The sequence below is a fragment of the Rhincodon typus genome, chromosome 1 (assembly GCF_021869965.1).
Source record: "Rhincodon typus isolate 14 chromosome 1, sRhiTyp1.1, whole genome shotgun sequence".
Taxonomy (NCBI): Eukaryota; Metazoa; Chordata; class Chondrichthyes; order Orectolobiformes; family Rhincodontidae; genus Rhincodon; species Rhincodon typus.
Genome location: NC_063332.1, coordinates 29,735,586 through 29,746,205, shown reverse-complemented (window position 1 = coordinate 29,746,205; position 10,620 = coordinate 29,735,586). Strand labels below are relative to the sequence as shown.

The following is a 10,620-nucleotide window of genomic DNA, read 5'->3' as shown; positions in this document are numbered from 1 at the left end:
GGCTCTATTTGGGAAGCTGGCTCATTTGACCCTGCTGTCGAAGACTGGGCCCAGTATGTGGAAAGAATGCGATATTTTTCGCAGTCAAATTAAATTAGAGCAGATGAAAAGCAACGAGTAATCCTCCTGACCGTGTGTGGACCTGCAGCATTTTTGATTATAATAGGCTCAACTTTCCCAGAAGCACTGGACACTAAAACCTTCCAAGACTTGACAGAGTTGATTAAGGAATATTACGACCCCAAACTTCCCCTAAACCTGAGATGCTATCAGGTTTTTTTAGGCTGTTGGAGAACCGGGGGAGTCGGTATTGGGATTTTTGATGAGGTTACGATGACTGACAGAGGCATGTAATTTTGGATTAACCCTGAATGAGATGCTGAGAGACTGTTTGGTATATGGGATGAATCACGTAACCATGCAGATGTGCCTACTAGCTGAAGCCTAACTGTACTTCCAACACTACAGCTGACCTTGTCATTAGAAAATGCGGCAAGTGGAGCATGGGAGCTACAGGGCATCCCGATGGAAGTGGACACCTTCACCTGTCTGACTGAGCTTGGGGAACACCACTTGAGTGTAGACAATCGCAGAGCCTCACACAGGGCATATCCTGAGCAGAGGGACCCCAGGTCAGCCCACAGCAAAATCCCACACAACAAAGCTGAGCCTTGGCCTAGTGGCTAAACAGTTCTTCAGGATCTGGGCCAGAAAGCTATTGTATTTGCTACCCATTTACAGACTCTAGGCAGCAAAGGAGTCCTACAAGGCCTGACTTGAGTAGGAAAACTTGTAGGCCAGTACCCAGGAGAGTGCACGCCCTCGAAAGTTCCCCTACATGCAGGTTGAAGCAGTTAAATTGCTTAGTGACATCCAACTTGGACCCAATTAAAATTAATGTTTGGTTAAATGGTCATCCAATTCCCATAGAGGTCGATACTGGCGCAGCTGTATCTGTGGTTGTAGAATTCGACTATAATAAGATTCGCTTGAGACTCCAACCTTTTAGCTTGTGCAAGACCTCAGCCAGACGGAGAACGTACACTGGGGAACCATTGCACATTAAAAGTACGACTTCAGTTCCGGTGCCCTATGAGAAGCAGTTGGTGCAGTTACCATTGATGGTAGTAAAAGGTTCGGGCCCAAGTTTATTGGAGTGGAATTGCTTGAGAAAGATTCACCAAGATTGGCTCAGCACTTTTCCATTGGAAAATGGTTGCCTCAGTGAAGTCCTAGTGAAATACCCAGGAGTTTTTTCGGAAGGGCTTGGGACCAGGAAGCATTTCCGAGATATTCCAAGGCCCACCCAGTGCCATTTGTCTTCTGGGTAAAAATAGAGGCAGAAATCAGGAGCCTGGAGAGTGAAGGAATCATCAAACCAGTGCAGTTTGTAGAATGGGCAGTACCAGTCATACTGATGGCTCAGTTCACTTTTGTGGGGATTTTAAGCAAATGATAAACTGCTTCTTGCAGCTGGATAAATACCCGATCCCTCGCATAGAGGACTTGTACACAGAGTTGGTAGGAGGGTTGTCCTTTATGAAGCTGACATGAGCCATGCCCACCTGCAATTGCAACTGGATGAGCAGTCCCAGAAGTACGGTACAATTAATACCCATAAGGTTTTATATCAATATACAAGGCTGCCATTTGGTGTATTGTCAGCGTGCGCCATTTTCCAGCGGACCATGGAGAACATTTTACAAGGGCTACCCCTGTTTATCATTTATCTGGATGACATACTAATAACAGGGAAGGCCAATGAAGAGGATGTAGAGAACGTAGACATAGTGCTTAATTGTTTCTCCCAGGTGGCCTTAGAAGGGAAAATGTGTGTTCTAGGCACCCCAAGAGACCTACTTGTGTTACAGAGTCAACAAAACCGAGTTACACCTATTGGAAGATAAAGTGAGGGCCATCAAAGGATCCCCGGCTCCCACCTCTGTACCAGAATTTACGTCTTTCCTTGGGTTGGTGAATTATTACAGAAAAGTCATACGTAACCTGGCCTCCATCTTGGCACTCTTACACCTGCTATTGTAAAGGGGTCAGCCTTGGAAATGGTCACGAAGGGAACATTTAGGGAAGTGAACAAGCAGCTATCGTCATCTCAGATGTTGGCTCACTATGATATGAAGCGAGAAGTAGTGCTGATGTGCGATGCCTCCCTGTACAGTACTCAGGTAGTATTGGTTCACTGGTGACCCAATGAAGAGGAACGCCTGATAGGGTATGCTGCTGGACTTTGGCTGATGCCAAACACTAGCATGCCCAGATTGAGAGGGAAGGTTTGGAGGTCATCTTTGGCATGAGGAAATTCCACTAGTACCTTTGTGGATGGGAATTTGTCATAGTGACAGATCACAAACCCCTGCGAAAGACATTGAAGGAAGACAAGGCCCATAGCTTTTGGGAGAACTCAGCGTCGGGTCCTTATTCTCAGTGCGTACAATTACAAGTTGGAACACCGTCCAGAAAGCCCAAGTGGCTAATGTGGATGCCTTGAAGCGCCTCCCACTGGCAGACAGTCCAGCAGAGATGCCTTCCTGGGAAGAGTCTGTTTTGGTTTTGAAATTTCTGGACACCCTTCCAGTCACCGCAGGCAACATCCGATTGTGGACACAAAAGGATCCTGTCCCAGTGAAACTGAAACAGCTGGTGATAACGGGTGAAGTAAAAGGGCCATCGCAACCAGGATTGAAACCTTTTTGGACCGGCGAGACCAGATCACTGTAGATGACGGCATATTACTGTTGGGAGCAAGGGTGATTGTTCCGGGTAAAGGTTGCTGTCAGATACTGGCCAAACTCCATCAGGATCATCCAGGAGATTTCCAAGATGAAAATCCTGGCAAGAAGCTATGTCTGATGGCTGGGGTTGGATGCCGACATAGCTGCGTTGGTGGGGCAGAACCCAGAATGCCAACAAGGACAAAAATTGCCACAAGCAGCGCCCCCCCCATTCGTGGGCAGGGATGGGTAAACTGTGGACTTAGTTGCATTGACAACTATTCCAGTCCTTTCATGGGCTCAATGTTCCTAGTCATTGTGGACACCCATTCAAAGTGGTTGGTTAGGCATAAAATTTGTTCAGCAAACTCAGGGATGACAATTGAGAAGATACAAGCATCATTTGCAATACATGATCTCCTGCATGTATTGGTCGCGGACAATGGGATGTCATTTACCAGCAGAGAATTTGAATACTTCTTAAATTTCAATGGCATTCAGCACATAAGGACAGCTCCATGCCAACCGTCATCCAGTTATCCAGTGGAAAGAGCAGTTGGCTGAAAGAAACAGCCTACAATGTCAGTTGAGACCAAACTGTCCCGGTTCCAGTTCGATTATAGGACCACCCCCACACGAAACAACAGGAATAGCTCCAGCGGAGTTGCTGATGGGGAGAAGACTCTCCACCAGGTTAAATCTGACAATCCCAGACCTGGATGGGTGAGGGTGAAACAGCAGCAGGAACGCCAATGACGGTCGCATGCTTCCTCTAAGTGAGAGAGACAACTCAGTTCAGGGGATGAAGTTTCATGCCGGAAACATGGGCATGGCCCTGTAAGGGTACGAGGTGAAGTTGGTGCGAGGTCAGGTCCCGTGACTTACAAAGTTCGGCTTGGTGATACAGCCCTGAACAAATGTGCGGATCACTTGAAAGCCTCGCAAACTGAGCAGGAGCAAAGCATACCTGGCCCCTCAGAACAGCCTGAAAGCCCGACAAAAACTGCATTTGCTCCCCCTCCGTCTAGTATCGAGGAAACCTCAGAGTCCAAGATGGATGCAGCCTCGATACCGCTGTCACCGAAAGATGATGAGGAGACTCTTCTGAGATGATCCGGATGCAAGGGACGGGCCATGGTTTGGCACACGGCACCTGTCTCTGAGTCTGAGTCAGAGGAACTGGACCTTGGGCAAACGTGTTGCAGGTAAAGCTACAAGTGATCGACCAGGCCTACATCCCCAGACATGGTGATGGTGATGGTGGTGGTGGGGGGGGGGGGGGGGGGGCGGGTGGGTGGGTAGAGAAGACGTAGTGATTGGAACCAGGTTGACCTCATTAACTGTGAGGTTCATGATTGGGGTTTTTAACCTGGACCAATCAGGAAAGCCTTGGCTGACCAATATAACAGGAGATTAGATTCTCCCCAGTTGAGGATTGACTCCGAGCTGGCTGAGCACAGCCACTGTACTGTGCACTAATAAATAAAGGGTGAGTTGGTGACAGTACACTGGCTTCTGTGCAGCTATTTCACTAAAATGAGTGAATGAGCTAAAATCTTATAATTATTTTCAATTAGCTGCCATAAAGTAAAAAGATGTCCATGACATTCTCTCAAAACTGAGTTTTCTCATTTGCAAATTTCAACCTCAACAAGTCATTAGAATCCATGGCAAACAAAGTAAATAACACACTGCTGCAGAATGTTGTGCAGCAAAACAGCACCTGAAAATTAAAGCTAACTCCTTGTTTGTCAAGCATGTTGGAATAACCTGAGGATATGATAAGATGAAATATGTAACTCCAAATTTTTTTTCTCCTCAGCTTAAATCTAAGATATCTTGGTCCCTAATGAATATTCTCTTAATAGTAATGCAATGCATAATGGATTTAACAGCTATGAAATGTCATGTTTTGCACAAAATTAGAAGATAGAACTGCAAGCCTATATATAGGTAGGAATTAGCCTGGAGGCTTCTGACTGAAATAGGCTTACAGGACTTGTGGTTGGGATAGGAAAGCAATTAATGTTCATATTTTTCTAGTCTAGCTAGGTAAATTGATGCACTTTAAAAAGGCAAATTTAAAGATTACACTCATATGCTGTAGAAAATGTTTGGGCCACTCGACTTTAATATCCCAACCACACTATCTTCAGAAATATACAAACTTCTAAGTGCCGAGATTTGTGTCACCTAAGTCAGAAGCTAGCAAACATGCACTATCAATTTTTGACTTCCATGCATTGATTTTAAATACCTGGTAAAATTATTTACAAAAGGAAAAATACTGGTTTAAGATGGCAGCATGATCACCTGACCACAATTTGAGCCAGTTCATGAAATATCTGTAAACAAAACCAGTTCAAGCTGAAACTAACATGTCATTAAAATGAGTGAAACCAGTCACTCAGTTCTGTATCACCTGTCTGATTTACTCTTTTCTGGAAGTTTCACATATTGCGATGAAAGTCACCTATATATTATCCAGCTTGGAAGAAACAAAGAAGAGGAATAAGGGGAAAAAAAAAGGAATTTCATTTTAGGTAATTGCTTCTAGGCAAAAGAGAAAGAAAGATACTCTTAAGCATGCTCTCTCTCTCTCTCTCTCTGACATCACCACCATTGTAGGTTGGATCGCAAACAACAACGAGACAGAGTACAGGAAAAACATTGAGTGCTTAGTGGCATGGTGTAAAGACAACAATCCCTCCATCAACAGAAGTTGCTGTAAAAACTCAGCAGATCTGGCAGTATCTGTGGAGAAAAATCAGAGTTAATATTTCGGGTCCGGTGGATTTACAGCATCCACAGTTTTTTCGGTTTTTATCTCTCCATCAATGTGAGCAATACCAAGGAGCTGGTCATTGACTTCAGGACACAGAGGGCACGCCCCTGTCTGCATCAATGGTGCTGAGGTGGAGATGGTCGAAAGCGTCAGGTTCCTGGGAGTGATGATCACCAACAATCTGTCCTGGCCCATGCACATCTACTCAACAATCAAGAAAGCACAGTAACGTCTCTGCTACATAGGAGGCTAAGGAAAATTCGGCATGTCAGCAAGGACTCTTACCAATTCTTATAGATGCACCATAGAAAGCATCATATCTGGATGAATTACAGCGTGGTATGACAACTGTCTTTTCCAAGACTGCAAGAAACGACAGAGAGACATGAACAGGGCCCAGTCCATCACGCAAACAAGCCTTCCATCCATTGACACCTTCCAAACTTCCTGCTGCCTCAAGAAAGCAACCAACGTAATCAAAGACCCCTCCTACCCCGGTTATACTCTCTTCCACCCTCTTCCGTTGGGTAGAAGATATAAAAGTTTGAATGTACATACAAATAGATTCAAGAACAGCTTCTTCCCCACTGTTACCAAACTTTTGAATGGACCTCTCAAATGTTAATTTTGATCTCTCTGTCTGTGCACTTCCTCTGCAGCTGTAACACTGTATCCTGCACACTGTTCTGCTACCCTGATGCACTTTGCATGGTACGATCTGCATGTATAGCAGGGAAAACAACACTTTTCACTGTACCTCAGCACACGGGCAACAATCAGTCAATCTATCTATCTATCTACCTCTTTTCTCACAGCCATTTGAAACAACATTTGATGATAAATGCAAATTGAAGTAAAATCCATTTACTGAGAATTCCAAGAAATCTACAAATTTGGTTACTGCTTAAGAAACAAGTCATCAATTAAACAATGTGATCTCAGGTCAAAATCTAACACCTCAAGGACTTTTAAACTGCGTATTCTTGATTTTCCTTTTCATAATTTTTTAAACATTATACCTGGGTTTTTGTGTGTTCTGTTCTGAGGAAATGTCACTGGTCCCAAAACGTTAACTCCGATTTATCTCCACAGATGCTGACAGACCCACTGAGCTTTTCCAGCAATGTGTGCATGTGTGTGAGTGTTTGTGTGTGTGCGATCTCATCCTTTATCATTTTTCTCATGGTTGGTAAGTAAAACAGTTCTCTTCTTTTATTCAAGAAAATTTTGTAATTAGCTCCTTAATTTTGAATAGTACTACATTTTAATTGAAACATGAGATAGTTGCTTGCTAAAAGGAATTAAAAATATTTGTTATGGTCAACTGAGGGGTAATAGTTCCTCACTGTCAGTCATTTCTTGTTTAACCGTTGGTACAACTCTGCACTGTGAGTATTGGCCCTTCAGCCAGGAATCACAATAAGCTAACAAAGAAGTTAATGGCATCTTCATTGCTCATTTCATATAATCTGTACATCTAAAAACACTTCACAACCACTGGAGTACTTTTGAAATGTAATCATTGTTATGTTGCAGTCAAACATGACAGCCAATTTGAGAACAGCAAGGTCTCACAAACAGTTATGAGATAAATGACAAGGGAATCTTGTTCCTTTATGAAAGTGATCCAGATGTCTTCATCTTCATAAATGGATACTATCTCTCTCTCCTCCGAACAGCAACATAGGGTTTTTTTGTCAATAAATGTCCATATTACAGAGGAAGAGGCGCTGGTCATCTTAAAATGCATAAAAGTGGATAAGTCCCCAGGACCTGATCAGGTGTATCCTAGAACTCTTTGGGAAGCTAGGGAAGTGATTGCTGGGCCCCTTGCTGAGATAGTTGTATCATCGATAGCCATAGGTGAGGTGCTAGAAGACTGGAGGTTAGCTAATGTGGTGCCACTATTTAAGAAAGGTGGTAAGGAAAAGCCAGGGAACAATAGGCCAGTGAACCTGACATTGGTGTTGAGCAAGTTGTTGGAGGGAATCCTAAGGGACAGGATTTACATGTATTTGGAAAGGCAAGGACTGATTAGGGACAGTCAATGTAGCTTTGTGCATGGGAATTCATGTCTCGCTAATTTGATCAAGTTTTTTGAAGAAGTAACAAAGAGTTTTGGTGAGGGCAGAGCAGTGGATGTGATCTATAACGACTTCAGCATGGGATTCAAAAATGTTCCTCAAATGTAGACTGGTTAGCAAGGTTAGATCACATGGAGTATAGGGAGAACTAACCATTTGGATACAGAACTGGTCCAAAGGTAGAAGACAGAGGGTGGTGGTGGAGGGTTGCTTTTCAGACTGGAGGCCTGTGACCAGCGGTGTGCCACAAGGATCGGTGCTGGGTCCACTGCTTTCCGTCATTCATATGATTTGGATGTGAACATAGGAGGTATGGTTAGTAAGTTTGTAGACGACACCAAAATTGGAGGTGTAGTGAACAGCAAAGAAGGTTACCTCAGAGTACAACGTGATCTTGATCAGATGGGCCAATGGGCTGAGGAGTGGAAGATGGAGTTTAATTTAGATAAATGTGAGGTGTTGCATTTTGGAAAGGCAAATCAGGGCAGGACTAATACACTTAATGGTAAGGTCCTAGGGAGTGTTGCTGAACAAAAAAACCTAGAGTTCAGGTTCATAGTTCCTTGAAAGTGGAGTCACAGGTAGATAGGATAGTAAAGAGGCATTTGGTATGCTTGCCTTTATTGGACAGTGCATTGAGTATAGGAGTTGGGAAGTCATGTTGCGACTGTACAGGACATTGGTTAGGCCACTTTTGGAATACTGTGTACAATTCGGGTCACCCTATTATAGGAAGGATGTTGTAAAACTACATAATGTTCAGAAAAGATTTACAAGGATGTTGCCAGGGTTGGAGGGTTTGAGCTATAGGGAGGGGCTGAATAGGCTGGGGTTGTTTTCCCTGGAGGGTTGGAAGCTGAGGGTTGATCTTATAGAGGTTTATAAAATCATGAGAGGCATGGATAGGGTGAATAGCCAAGGTCTTTTTCCTGGGTTGGAGGAATCAAAAACTAGAGGGCATAGGTTTAAGGTGAGAGGAGAAAGATTTTAAAAGGGACATAAGGAGGAACATTTTCAAACAGAGGGTTGTGTGTGTATGGAATGACCTGCCAGAGGAAGTGGTGACGGCTGCACCAAGGAAAACAACTCCAGCCTATCTCGTCTCTCTTCATAGTAACACCCTGGTGAATCTCCTCTGCACCCTCTACAATTACAAAATTGAAAAGGCTTCTGGATGAATATATGAATAGGTAGGGTTTAGAGAGACATGAGCCAAATGCTGGCAAATGGGACTAAATTTGTCTAGGATATCTGGTTGGCATGAACGAGTTGGACCGAAGGGTCTGTTTCCATGCTGTATATCTCTATGACTCTATGTAAGAATAGATCAGTTTTACATCTTGTTCAAAAGATGACATCTCTAAGTGTGTAAATGATTTGGATGTAGGAGTAGAAGGGTGGATTAGTAAGTTCGCGGATGATACGAAGGTGGGTCGAGTTGTGGTTAGTGCGGAGGGCTGTTCTAGGTTACAAAGGGACATTGATAGGATGCAGAGCTGGGCTGAGAAGTGGCAGATGGAGTTTAACCCTGAAAAGTGTGAGGTGATTCATTTTGGAAGGACAAATTTGAAAGCAGAATACAGGGTTAACAGAAAGATTCTTGGCAGTGTGGAGGAGCAGAGGGATCTTGGGGTTCATGTCCCACAGTTCCCTGAAAGCTGCCACCCAGGTGGATACAGTTGTTAAGAAGGCGTATGGTGTGTTAGCTTTCATTAATAGTGGGATTGAGTTCAAGTGCCATGAAGTTATGCTCCAGCTATACAAAAGCCTGGTTTGGCCACATCTGGAGTATTGTGTCCAGTTCTGGTTGCCTCATTACAGGAAAGATGTGGAAGCGTTGGAAAAGTTGCAGAGGAGAATTACCATGATGTTGCCTGGAATGAAGGGAAGGTCTTACAAGGAAAGGTTGAGAGAGCTAGGGCTTTTCTCTTTAGAACGACGAAGGATGAGATGTGACTTGATAGAGGTGTACAAAACGATCAGAGGTATAGATAGAGTGGACAGCCAGGGATTTTTTCCTAGGGTGGAGGTAGCTATTACGAGGGGGCATAGTTTTAAAGTGAGTGGAGGTAGATATAGGGGAGACGTCAGAGGTAGGTTCTTTACTCAGAGGGTGGTAGGGGCGTGGAATGCATTGCTGGAGAGGGTAGTGGAGTCGGCCTAATTAGGGGCATTTAAGCGGCTATTGGATAGGATGGATGATAGTATAAGGTAGGGTGGAGGTTAGATAGACCTTAGGTTTAGGGTAAAAGTTCGGCACAACATCATTGGCCGAAGGGCCTGTACTGTGCTGTACTGTTCTATGTTCTATGTTCTATGTTCTATGTGCAAAACTGCTCATCAACTGAACTGTAGTATTGAGCTACTTATTTCTCCAAATCTCCGAAGTATAACTGGAAGGTAGCAAATGTAACTCCACTCTTTAAGAAAGGAGAGAGAGACAGAGAAATTGGGGAATTAAAGGCCGGTTAGCCTGATATTGGTGATAGGGAAAATGCTAGGGTCAATTATTAATGATGTAATAAATGAGCCTTTGGAAAGCGAGGTCAGAATCAGTCCTGGTCAGCATGGATTCACTGAAGGGAAATCATGCTTCACAAATCCTCTGGAATTTTTTGAGAATGTGACCAGTAGAGTAGACAATGGTGAATCAGTAGATGTTGTATATCTGGACTTTCAAAAGGCTTTCGACAAGGCTCCACACAAGAGATTATTATTGGAGGTAATGTATTGAAATGGATAAAGAACTGTTTGGCAGTCAGAAAACAGAAAGTTGGCATAAACAGGTCCTTTTCAGAGCGGCAGGCAGTGATGAGTGGGGTGCCGCAGGATTCAGCGCTGGACCTCAGTTGTTCACAATATACATTAATGATTTAGATAAAGGAATTGAATACCATATCTCCATATTTGCAGATGACACTAAGCTGGGTGGCAGTGTGTGCTGTGAGGAGGATGCTAAGAGGCTGCAGGGTGACTTGGACAGATTGGCCCAGTGGGCAAATGCAACATAATGTGGATAAAC

General features: G+C 43.9%; 1 long non-coding RNA gene across 2 annotated transcripts in view; it reads left to right on the top strand.

Moving 5' to 3' along the window:
• Positions 1-627: 627 nt before the first annotated feature.
• The window catches only part of LOC125483768, a 30,882-nt gene continuing 20,889 nt past the window's right edge, over positions 628-10,620 (top strand). For both annotated transcript variants that reach the window (XR_007262717.1, XR_007262719.1), the window contains exon 1: positions 628-3,934. This is a non-coding gene — a long non-coding RNA (uncharacterized LOC125483768). The remainder of the gene's footprint in view (positions 3,935-10,620) is intronic.